Source organism: Pithys albifrons, chromosome Z (assembly GCF_047495875.1).
Source record: "Pithys albifrons albifrons isolate INPA30051 chromosome Z, PitAlb_v1, whole genome shotgun sequence".
Classification (NCBI taxonomy): Eukaryota; Metazoa; Chordata; class Aves; order Passeriformes; family Thamnophilidae; genus Pithys; species Pithys albifrons.
Genome location: NC_092497.1, coordinates 34,452,261 through 34,464,616, shown reverse-complemented (window position 1 = coordinate 34,464,616; position 12,356 = coordinate 34,452,261). Strand labels below are relative to the sequence as shown.

At 43.9% G+C, this 12,356-nt stretch overlaps 1 protein-coding gene across 2 annotated transcripts in view; it reads right to left on the bottom strand.

Moving 5' to 3' along the window:
• TRPM3 (transient receptor potential cation channel subfamily M member 3) overlaps nt 1-12,356 on the bottom strand; it is a 303,699-nt gene that overhangs the window by 69,899 nt on the left and 221,444 nt on the right. The gene's annotated exons all lie outside the window — the stretch shown is intronic.

The following is a 12,356-nucleotide window of genomic DNA, read 5'->3' as shown; positions in this document are numbered from 1 at the left end:
GGTGCCTGCTTAGCAGTTTATCAGAATTGTTTTCTTCAAGCATGTTCATTGCTCCACATACTGAGAAGAGGTGAAAGCAAGCCATGGTTCAGACTCTGTCCTTCCCATTTTCTCCATGATGCTTAAGGCTCCCAGCAGTGGCCAGGTTTTCCTGTAGGTGCCTATGCAGTCCCAGAGCTGATGCTTTTCTCAGTGTTTGGTGCCATGATACTTGATTCTCTTGTCTCACAAAGCACTGCAGATATTTGGCAGTGATAAAAAATGTATGGTTTCTCAGGGGGATTTTATCCTTTAGGTCCAAACCACTCTATCAGCTAGGGTGTAGACTGGACAGTCAAGTTGGACTTGATGATCTCAGAGGTCTTTTCCAACCTAGCTGATACTATGATTCTAAGTTTGCATGCTGGGGCTCTCATGCATGTGGTGGGATGTGTGCTTCCAGAGTAAAATGTCTTGCTGGAAAGCCATTGCATCCTTCTCCTCTTTCCTGTCTTCCCTGTGGTATTTTTAGGTGAATGTGGATTACACTGATGTTACTTTAGAGGAGAAGGAAAATAAATGTAAAAGTTTTTGCAGAGCGGCATATGAGGGCTGTGGATGCCTTTTGATTTATTTTATTCTAGGATGAAAGGGATGATCTTTTTCTCACATGAAAAAGAAAGTATTCAGTATATTTGAGGTGAAAATCTACCCAGTATTAAGAAATATGAATAACTCCACTGATGTAAGAAAAACTTCCCCCCCAAAAAAAGTGAGAGAGACTTTCTTAAGATAGGCTCCTTTCAATAATTTCCTTGTTTACATTCAGTGCCACAACGCATGGACTTGAGTCAGTAAGAAGCACCCAAAATGTGATTTCCCCAAGGATGGATCTCAGTCACGAGTATCACTGTAATGTACTCAAATTAAAGCCAAAGGATATTTGAGAAATAAAAAAAATAAGGTAGAGTTAATAATATTGCATTGGGTTATTTTAATTACTGTAGTCCAATTATTTCATCAAATGGTGTTTTAGGCAACATGACCAATGTCTCTGTAACATTTACTCAGTATCCTGGTGCCTGGCTGATTGCAAGTTATGTTCCTCAAAAGAATGTTTTAAAACTATGACTAATGTCTGCAGTATGACTCTTCCTTGTTTCATCTGCTCCTAGAAGAACAGTTGCATTTGGGATGCCATACACTGATTTGGCAGTATTTTCTTTTGGAATAGATATTGGTGATATAGATGACTTCTGGGGCAGCTGTTAGCTCATGCAGACTTAGTGTTCTTAGGCTGCCATCTAGGAATTCCTGGATATCTTGCATAGGTTCTTCTGGCAAAAAGTCGCATGGTCTACTCAGTATCTTGGACCAAGAGTGCAATACTCCTTGATGACAAAATGTGGGACCACAAACTTGACTTTCTATCCTAGGTGAGCCAGGGTACATGTCAGACTATGAGTGTTGTCCCCTTGCAGGATACCAGACTACTGAAGATCTTTTATATACTTATTACTACAGGTTTTTATACACTGGCTAAACTTACTATGACCAATATAAACCTCTAAAGGATTCTCCTGGGACAGCCTATGATCTTAGTGCTCAGGATTCTGGAAAGTCGAAATGACACAAAACTGATTTACATAGACAGTAATGGTTGTTGGACCCTCATTTTCACAGTGCACCTAGGTGTGAAACAAGTCAGTATGCTCTTTGAATCATAATCTAAAAAAAAGAAATAGATTGGAGAAAGTAGCAATCCTAATTAACTTTCCCTTCTGTGTCTCAGCAGGTCCTATGCTGTTTCAGCACCTTTTTGGTGCAAAGGCTGTGTATCCACTGAATTTGCTACAAGCACCTTTCTGGCATTTAGCAAATCAATCGACAATAACAAAGCTGATAGCAAAAACAGCTGTAAAGGCAGTAACCCGCTAGCTGACCTAACTCTGAAACTCTTTTGTGTCTGTGATTTCATGGTTGGCAGACTATTGCACTTTCTTCCTGGGCCATCTGATGCTACATGGTGGCTATTCAGTGAGCATGAATCATGGTTTATTCACAGGTTGGAAAGTATGCATAGACATTAGATCTGCATTAGCCTAACACATCTTATCTCAGAGGGTTACATGGCAATAACATTACTATATGCATATATCACATGGCAGCTCTTTCCCAGTGCTAACAATTGCAGTGGGAGGCTTCTGGAGCACCATCTGAAACATGGCTGGTGCTAGTCTGCTCCAGACATTGCAACAGCTTTGTGAACTGGGTTCTTTGATGCCACTTGAAAACAAATATTTTTTAGAACATCTCAATATGCTGTCTTTAACTTCCCTGTCGTATGTCTTCTGCTTATCTAGCAGCTGCAAAAGGACAAAATGCATTACAGTTTGAGTTCCAACTGTTCAAGTTAAGAGAGCACAAACAGTTAAACTGCATCAATAAATTTTCTTGCTAAAAATTCATGCCATGGGAATCTTACTTCCCACGTTTACATTTCTCTCAAAAGTAAAAAACAAAACAAAACCAAACCAAAACAACCTAAATGGGATTCACAAACCATATGCTGTTGTGACATCCATGCAATGTAAATTGATAATCACTTCAGATACCATTTTGTTGTTTATTGGAGACTACTTCCGAGGATAGATTTGCTGACAAGATTAAACAAGTTACTCATGAAAACAAACAAAGAAATATGATGTGATGCAGAGTTTGGGGTTTGTGGAATATCCTGTCCAGAAGAGTTCCTGACTTGGCAGTGTGTCTGGTATGGTTATACTTAGCTAGCAGGAAATGATAGTTTGTGTTTCCCAATCCTTGTCCCCCTCCTCCTCCCTGACCAAATCACTTACACCAGGGTGGAATGGGTAATGAGCTGGCATGCTCCTCTTGCACTGTCAAGAACTACAAATTCCTCATCAGTAAGACTGAGAAGAAATTGCCAGTAATCACTCACTGGTTTCATACATTGCTTTGGCCCTTTTCTCACAGAGTGCTGGAAAGTAGAAAGAGATTAATTCTTAAATCTAAATTTATGAGTTTCAAGATAACTCAGATCCAGTATTCAAATCTTCTTACTTAGTTAATTTTACTTATTATAATGGTTATTTTTCCTTAAATTTAGATACATGTAAATGTGGGAGGTTATCTTCCAATGGTTTGGAATCCAATGGCGTGAAAATTCCAATGGCATGAAAGATAATTGTTGTAGTTTGGGATTATTATGCAAATTCTCTCCCCTGCCACTTAACTGCCCAGGCCAGCGGTTAACAAAAGAAGAAGTTAACTGTTGATCGCTGGGGTGGGGGCAGGTTTGTCTCTTTTGGTTTTTTTGGATATTCTCCCCAGTCTTGGCTCGGCGGAACGGGGGAGTGGGGGCTCGAAGGAGGCAGGCTGCCCTGCTGGTTACTGCTGGGGTTTTCCTGGCTGTCTTGGTGCTGCCTACCTCGGACTACTTTTCGTGCCGCGCTGCTGCTGCTGTTGCCTGCCTTGGATTTGCTGCTGGTTGCTCGTATCTTTCTGCTTCTTGGACAGGGAACACAGGGGGAAGAGACTGAGTCCATCTGAAAGCTCACTGCTCGTTTGTCTCGCTGGAGAGGGACTGAAACTCACTCTGCAGCCAGCCAGGCTGTGACATGAACACTTAAGTATAACCTTTTTTCTCGCGGAGGAAAACCTGCTGGGTTTTGTTGTTGTTTTGTTTTTTTTTTCTTTCTCTTGTGGTGTTGGGGGAGTGGGTTGCACTAGTCTGTTTACAGACTCTCTCTCTCTCTCTCTATATATATATCAGTTATCCTTCTTGTATTAAAATTCCTTTTCTTAAATTTGATAAAGAGTGGTGTGATTATCGTGGAGGAGGCCCCTCCCCTGCTTGTGGGTAAAACATTTTGGTTTTTTCCCCTCAAACCGAGACATTTCTTGGCGCCCAACGTGTGGGGCTTGTAAACAAAGAAGGATAACTGCTATTTTGTGGCACCATGTGGGTCTTGAGTTTAGGGTTCATCAGGACCATCCTGTATAATATATTGGCTTTTTGTTGGTACAAATTCATGCCAAAAGGAGCGGCAGGTTTAAGTCTTACCAACAAATCAATGAGTAAAACTCAAATAGCCGCAATTATTATTGAGTTCTTACTCTGGATTTATGGTGCCATGAATTCGATACCTTTGGATGTCATGTGGGTGGTGTTCTCCAGACTGTTTTCCTGCCGCAACCTAAGCTGCTACCTCTGGGGATTCAGTGATAATAGTACGGACCCTTGGGAAGGAACAAAAGGGAATCTCTTCTCCCAACCCTTTGTCCATTCCCCATTCAAGTCTGCTACAACAGCTTTTGAGATGTTTAAATTCTCCCTGGATGCCAGAGATATCTTGCTCTTTATGGTTTTTCTGCAAGGTTGTATCCCTGCGGCTTACAGAATGTTTGAAGGTAGGGCCAGGTGTTTTCGAGAATGCATTCAGAAGCCTAGCCCAGTGAAGGGGGAAAAGCGAGAGAATAAAACCCCTGATGCCACAGTGAAGGGAGAAAAGGAAGAGAATAAAACCCCTGATGCCACAGTGAAGGGGGAAAAGGAAGAGAATAAAACCCCCGACGTTACAGTGAAGAGGGAGAAGGAAGAGGGTAAAACCCCTGACGTTACAGTGATGCAGGATGGGGCTAAAAAAAGGGAAGAGGGTAAAACCTCTGATGTTACAGTGATGCAGGACGAGGCTAAATCAGGAGGACAGGCCAAGCCTATGGAAGTTGCCCCTATCCAGAAAAGGAAATATAAGACCAAACCAGCCCATCCAGCGGACGATGAGGGGGCTGCTGCACCTCCACAGCAAGCAGACCCAGAGCCTGAGATCATCACTGAGTCATTGTCATTTGATAATCTCCGTAGTTTGCGGAAAGACATTGCTCGACACCCGGGTGAGCCCATCCTGACTTGGTTGATCCGAGTTTGGGACCTTAGGGGTGAAACCCTACAACTGGATGGTGCTGAAGCCAGGTTTTTGGGGGCTCTGGCCCAGGATGTGGCTATTGAACAGGTGTTTGTGAGGGAATCAAAGCCGCTTTCACTCTGGGCATGACTTCTAATGAGTGTAAGAGAGAAGTTTGTTTATAGAGAAATCCTGCAGGAACATCATATTAGGAAGACTTGGAAGACGATGGAAGAAGGAATTTTACGTCTGAGGGAGATGGCAATGATGGACGTGCTTTTTGGAAGAGGTGGGCAAACCAATAATGACCCTGACAAGGTCAGATGCACACCACATATATGGTGGAACCTTTCGCACTCGGGGCCAGCTGAATACACCGATTTCCTGGCATCCATGTATAGGGAAGAGAACCAAGAAACAGTGGGCGCTGTAGCAAATAAGCTCCGGATATATGAAGGCATGACCCACAGCCCAATGCAGGCCCGTATTTCTGCTGTAGAGACATTGGTTGAGAGTCTCAAGAAGCTGCCTGCAGAGGTAAAAGCGATCAGAGAGGAAATTAGGGAAAGTCTCCAAGTGGCACCAGTGCGAATGAGAACCTCTGAAGTAAGAGCCAGATGCCCCCCAGCCAGAGGGAGTGGACAGACCTCACGAACTGAGATGTGGTACTTCCTGGCCAAACATGGAGAAGACATGGGACGGTGGGATGGGAAACCCACCCGTGCCCTTGCAGCCCCAGTACAAGAACTGAAGGAGAATGGAAGAAGATCAGTGAGAGTAAGTGCAGTCCCAGTTTCCCACGGGCAAGAATCTGACCCACAGGAGGGCACCTCCCAGGTGTACTCATCGAGAAAAGGTTCTGACCGCTATGACCAGGATCAGTGTTAGAGGAGGCCCTGCCTCTAGCCAGGTAGAGGCACGGGACAACTGTGTCTATTGGACTGTGTGGATTCGATGGCCTGGTACATCAGACCCACAAAAGTATAAGGCTTTGGTTGATACCGGCGCTCAATGCACATTAATGCCATCAGGACATGTGGGCTCAGAAACTATTTCTATTTCTGGGGTGACAGGGGGATCTCAAGAGTTGACTGTGCTAGAAGCTGAAGTGAGCTTGACAGGGAGAGATTGGCAGAAACACCCCATTGTGACTGGTCCAGCCGCCCCATGTATCCTGGGCATTGACTACCTCAGGAATGGATATTTTAAGGACCCAAATAGGGCACAGATGGGCTTTTGGAATAGCCACTATATAGACAGAAGGGATTGAACAATTGAACTCATTGCCAGGTCTCTCAGAAAGTCCTTCTGCTGTTGGACTGTTGAAAGTTGAGGAACAGCAAGTGCCAATTGCCACCACGACAGTGCACCATCGGCAATACCGAACGAACCACAATGCTGTGATTCCCATCCATAAGATGATCCGTGAACTGGAGAGCCAAGGGGTGGTCAGCAAAACCCACTCCCCCTTCAACAGCCCCATCTGGCCTGTGCGTAAGTCTGATGGAGAATGGAGATTGACTGTGGACTATCGTGGCTTGAATGAAGTTACCCCACCGCTGAGTGCCGCTGTGCCGGACATGCTGGAGCTCCAGTATGAACTGGAGTCCAGGGCAGCAAAGTGGTATGCCACTATTGACATTGCTAATGCGTTCTTCTCCATTCCTCTGGCACCAGAGTGCAGGCCACAGTTTGCTTTTACCTGGAGGGGTGTGCAGTACACCTGGAACCGACTACCCCAGGGGTGGAAACACAGTCCCACCATCTGTCATGGACTGATCCAGACTGCACTGGAGAAGGGTGAGGCTCCAGAACACCTGCAATACATTGATGACATCATTGTGTGGGGGGACACAGCAGAAGAGGTTTTTCAGAAAGGAGAGAAAATCATCCAGATCCTTTTGGGAGCTGGCTTTGCCATGAAACGGAGTAAGGTTAAGGGACCAGCCCAAGAGATCCAGTTCCTGTGAGTGAAGTGGCAGGATGGACACCGTCAGATTCCAACAGAAGTCATCAATAAGATCACAGCAATGTCTCCACCTATCAGCAAAAAGGAAACACAAGCCTTCCTGGGTGCCATAGGGTTCTGGAGGATGCATATCCCAGCATACAGTCAGATCGTAAGCCCTCTCTACTTGGTAACCCGTAAGAAGAATGATTTCCACTGGGGCCCTGAGCAGCAACAAGCCTTTGACCAGACCAAGCATGAGATTGCTCAGGCTGTAGCCCTTGGACCAGTCAGGACAGGACCAGACATACAGAACATGCTCTACTCCGCCGCCGGGAATAATGGCCTGTCTTGGAGCCTTTGGCAGAAGGTGCCTGGTGAGACTCGAGGCCGACCACTTGGATTCTGGAGCCGAGGCTACAGAGGATCTGAAGCCAACTATACCCCCACAGAGAAAGAGATCCTAGCCGCCTATGAAGGAGTTCAAGCCGCCTCAGAGGTGATTGGCACAGAAGCACAGCTCTTTCTGGCACCTCGACTACCAGTGCTGAAGTGGATGTTGTCAGGACAGGCTGCCTCTACACATCACGCCACTGATGCTACCTGGAGCAAGTGGATTGCCCTGATTACGCAGCGCGCCCGTATAGGAAAATCAAATCGCCCTGGGATCCTGGAAATCATCACAAACTGGCCTGAAGGTGAAAATTTTGGTCTAGCAGATGAAGAGGAAGAGCAGGTGACACGTGCGGAAGAAGCTCCACCATACAATCAATTGCCAGAAGAAGAAATAAGCTACGCCCTCTTCACCGATGGCTCCTGTCGCATTGTAGAGACTAATCGCAAATGGAAAGCAGCTGTATGGAGTCCCACCCAACAAGTTGCAGAAGCTACTGAAGGAGAAGGTGGGTCGAGTCAGTTTGCAGAGCTTAAAGCCGTGCAGTTGGCCCTGGACATTGCTGAACGAGAGAAATGGCCAAAGCTTTACCTCTACATTGACTCATGGATGGTGGCCAATGCTCTCTGGGGATGGTTAGACCGATGGAAGAAAACCAATTGGAAACGCAGAGGGAAACCCATCTGGGCTGCCGATATATGGCAAGATATTGCCACCTGAGTAGAGAAACTGATTGTGAGAGTCCGCCACGTAGACGCACACGTGCCCAAAAATCGGGCCAATGAGGAACATCTCAACAACCAACAGGCAGACCGAGCTGCACAAGTGAAAGTATCACAGACAGATCTGGACTGGCAGCACAAGGGAGAGCTGTTCTTGGCTCGATGGGTCCATGATGCCTCAGGCCATCAGGGCAGAGATGCCACATATAAATGGGCACGAGACCGAGGGGTGGATTTAACCATGGACATTATCTCTCAAGTTATCCATGACTGCGAGACATGTGCTGCCATTAAACAGGCTAAGAGAGTGAAGCCCCTGTGGTATGGTGGACGCTGGGATAAGTATAAGTACGGGGAGGCCTGGCAGGTTGACTACATCACACTGCCACAGACCCGCCAAGGCAAGCGCTATATGCTCACCATGGTGGAAGCAACCACAGGGTGGCTGGAGACACACCCAGTGCCTCACGCCACTGCTCGGAACACCATCCTAGGCCTGGAAAAACAAGTGCTGTGGCGACATGGCACCCCAGAATGAATTGAGTCAGATAATGGAACTCATTTCCAAAACAGCTTAGTTGCTACCTGGGCGAGAGAGCACGACATTGAGTGGGTGTATCATATCCCCTACCATGCACCAGCTGCCAGGAAAGTTGAGCGGTGTAATGGACTGTTGAAAACCACTTTGAAGGCGTTGGGTGGAGGGACTTTCAAACACTGGGATCAACACTTAGCAAAGGCTACATGGCTAGTCAACACTAGAGGCTCTGTCAATCGAGCCGGTCCTGCCCAATCAGAACCCCTTCACACTGTAGATGGAGACAAAGTCCCTGTAATACACCTGAGAGGTATGCTAAGGAAAACAGTCTGGATCAACCCTGCCTCAGGCAAAGGCAAACCCATTCGTGGGGTTGTCTTTGCTCAAGGATCTGGTTCCACCTGGTGGGTGATGCAGGAAGATGGAGAGACACGATGTGTACCTCAAGGGGAACTTATCTCTGGGTAAACGACTCATATTACTGTATTTGTAAACACTTAATTATTTGAAAGAAAATTTAAGTTTAATGTAGAGTATCGGCATGGAAGAGAATTTAGGGGTGGATAATGTTGTAGTTTGGGATTATTATGTAAATTCTCTCCCCTGCCACTTAACTGCCCAGGCCAGCGGTTAACAAAAGAAGAAGTTAACTGTTGATCGCTGGGGTGGGGGCAGGTTTGTCTCTTTTGGTTTTTTTTGGATATTCTCCCCAGTCTTGGCTCGGCGGAACGGGGGAGTGGGGGCTCGAAGGAGGCAGGCTGCCCTGCTGGTTACTGCTGGGGTTTTCCTGGCTGTCTTGGTGCTGCCTACCTCGGACTACTTTTCGTGCCGCGCTGCTGCTGCTGTTGCCTGCCTTGGATTTGCTGCTGGTTGCTCGTACCTTTCTGCTTCTTGGACGGGGAACACAGGGGGAAGAGACTGAGTCCATCTGAAAGCTCACTGCTCGTTTGTCTCGCTGGAGAGGGACTGAAACTCACTCTGCAGCCAGCCAGGCTGTGACATGAACACTTAAGTATAACCTTTTTTCTCGCAGAGGAAAACCTGCTGGGTTTTGTTGTTGTTTTGGTTTTTTTTTCTTTCTCTTGTGGTGTTGGGGGAGTAGGTTGCACTAGTCTGTTTACATATATATATATATATATATATATATATATATATATATATATATCAGTTATCCTTCTTGTATTAAAATTCCTTTTCTTAAATTTGATAAAGAGTGGTGTGATTATCGTGGAGGAGGCCCCTCCCCTGCTTGTGGGTAAATCATTTTGGTTTTTTCCCCTCAAACCAAGACAATAATTAAAATTTATTTTACTTATTACAAATAAATTACTTACTACAAATCAACAGGTAAGGGGTTCAGCATTACTACCTTAGACTTCCTGATTTGATGGAAAACCCAACTATCTATTGGCCTAATGGAGTATAATTACAGAAAGTCAATATTTCTTTCCATGTGGGCCAGAAACTTTGTACAGAGACACAATAAGAATAAGGACACGTGACCTGCCTGAGACAACAGATCTCATCTTTGCACATATTGATTAAAAAGTTATGTGGATGTTTATGCCTTGTGATCAGAAGGCTCAGAGGCACCTGATAAATCTAATCTTCAGTGAATACCTTCAAATCAAGAAGTGCTGAGGAGCACAGAAGGTGAGGCATAAGTTTTACTTTCTCTCACCCTTGAGCAAGAAACAAGTGCTGTTGCAGTCAGCAGATTTTCAAATCAAGATTCTCAGACAAGCATAAAGGGAGATGTCAAAATTACTTACAGAGATCCAGGTCCCTCCTGAACTAAGAGAAGTTCTCTACTATGTCTTGCACTATTAATATGAAGATGAAAGGTAATCTTCTTTTACTAAGGGGACAACAGCACCAATTAGACATTTGAAAAATGGGTATTCCAGATCAGAGAGGACTACTCATATACCAAAATGGAAACCATAGAACAGGTGCTCATGTAAATACTGAGAAATAGAAAACAATCCCTCACAAGATTATGTTTTATTTTCTTCAGCTTCCAGGAGTCAGTTTTCAGAATACTCCATGGATCTATGGTGGGATTAACACCATTAAAATATAACTACAGAAAGTGGAATCACAACTTTAAGACATTCTGTGTCTTACTAATAGAGAACAAGAGCAATATTTTTAGTGATTGTCTTAAGACCAAAAGCATAGAGAGTAACTTTCCACTCAGATAATGAAGGATTCAGTTTTATTTAAGATACTTCCTAAGGATAAAAAAGAGCAATTTGGTGATGGATACAATTCTTGGTCCTTGCTTTGAATTAATTTATTATTCCTTTCTTCACTTTGATTTACATTGTTTCTGTGTGAATGCAGATGGCTAAAACTCCTTACCTCAGGGTATCAGAAGTAAAATAGACATGTTACCTGCAGGACAAACAACTGGTATGTTGATTGAAATGATCAAAAGAAGTGGAGAAAGCAATACTACACAAGCGTAAAGAAACAAAAGCTACTGGAACAAAATAAGTACAACTCATTTCCTTGGTTGATAGCTATCAGCTTTCAATCATACTTTTGAAGTGGCCAAGGCTTGTTTATTTTCTTGTTCAGATTTCTGTTTTAAATGTTTCAAGTACAATTTTTGAAATGGAATTAAAAATTGTGCAGAAGGTATTGTTTTGCCTGGTTAGGTGAAAGTTACTCAAGCCTTCTCTCTTCCTACAGCTTTTGTGAACATGAACAAGAAGAAACAGAAGAAAACTGAGCTCTGCCATAAGCAAGAATAATTCCCATTACCTTTTGAACACTCAGTAAATCTATTACCTTTTCTGTTGTGACTCAGATTCAGGTCTGCCCCACCTCTACCTGCTTATTCAGGTGTGGAGGTGACAATAGCATGCTGAACAGTTGTAACAGTCAAAGAGCCTCATGAAGCACAAGTTTTCCTAGTCTCCTTTGGAATTCCATTCCCTAATGTTTCTCAGATTGTTCTTTAATTTTGTTTGGTGTGTCTTATTCCCTGCTTTTAAAATCAGTATGACCTGTACTACATAGCACAAACCAGTCAAGACAGCAATGAGATGACCATGAGGATTGATACATGCAGTTTGTGAAAATTCCATTTGGGGAATATCATTCAAATGGAAGGCTAGAACCTACCAGTCATTGTTTAAGTGAGTAATCCTTCATTGGGATAGTTACTTGTGCTTCAGAGCCCTTAAAATCTCAACTTTTTCTGTATTTGCAAGAAGATACAAGTTATCTGATAAAACAGTATTTTGAAGGAAGCTAAGCTAAATGGTGGGTCTGCAAGACCAGGGTTTATAATGAACTGTAACAACAGCAGATTTATTGTGAGACAATCTCTTGAGAGTGTAAGTGTAACATGTAATGGCTTAGAAAGATTTAACAACCTTGTCAGGTTTAAGATTAAAACTCCTACCACCTCAATACTTGAGTTCTTAACTCTACCAGTGCAGACTGGAAGGAATTCCACATAATTTCCAGACTTTCCTAGGATGACTACAGGTATCATTTTACTTTGACAATAGAGTTGTCAGCATCTATATAGTAAATAGATGCTTTAGTAACCAAGGTAATGTAAATCTGAGAAGTTCTTTGGCTGTCTTCTTATGAACACTAATCTTCTCAAGTAACTGGTGGGGGGTCACCACTGATGTACCTTGTGACACACTTGTGATTGTGGGCAGAGAACAAAAATTCAGAAAGGAAAACCAGTAGCTATTTAAACATTAAAGCAAAAGCTGGATTTATATAATGCAGTTAGAGCAAAAGATACATTTCAGTTTCACAGTATAGATTTACTATCTTGATACAGTAGATATCATCATGAAATAAAGGTTTCAGCACAACA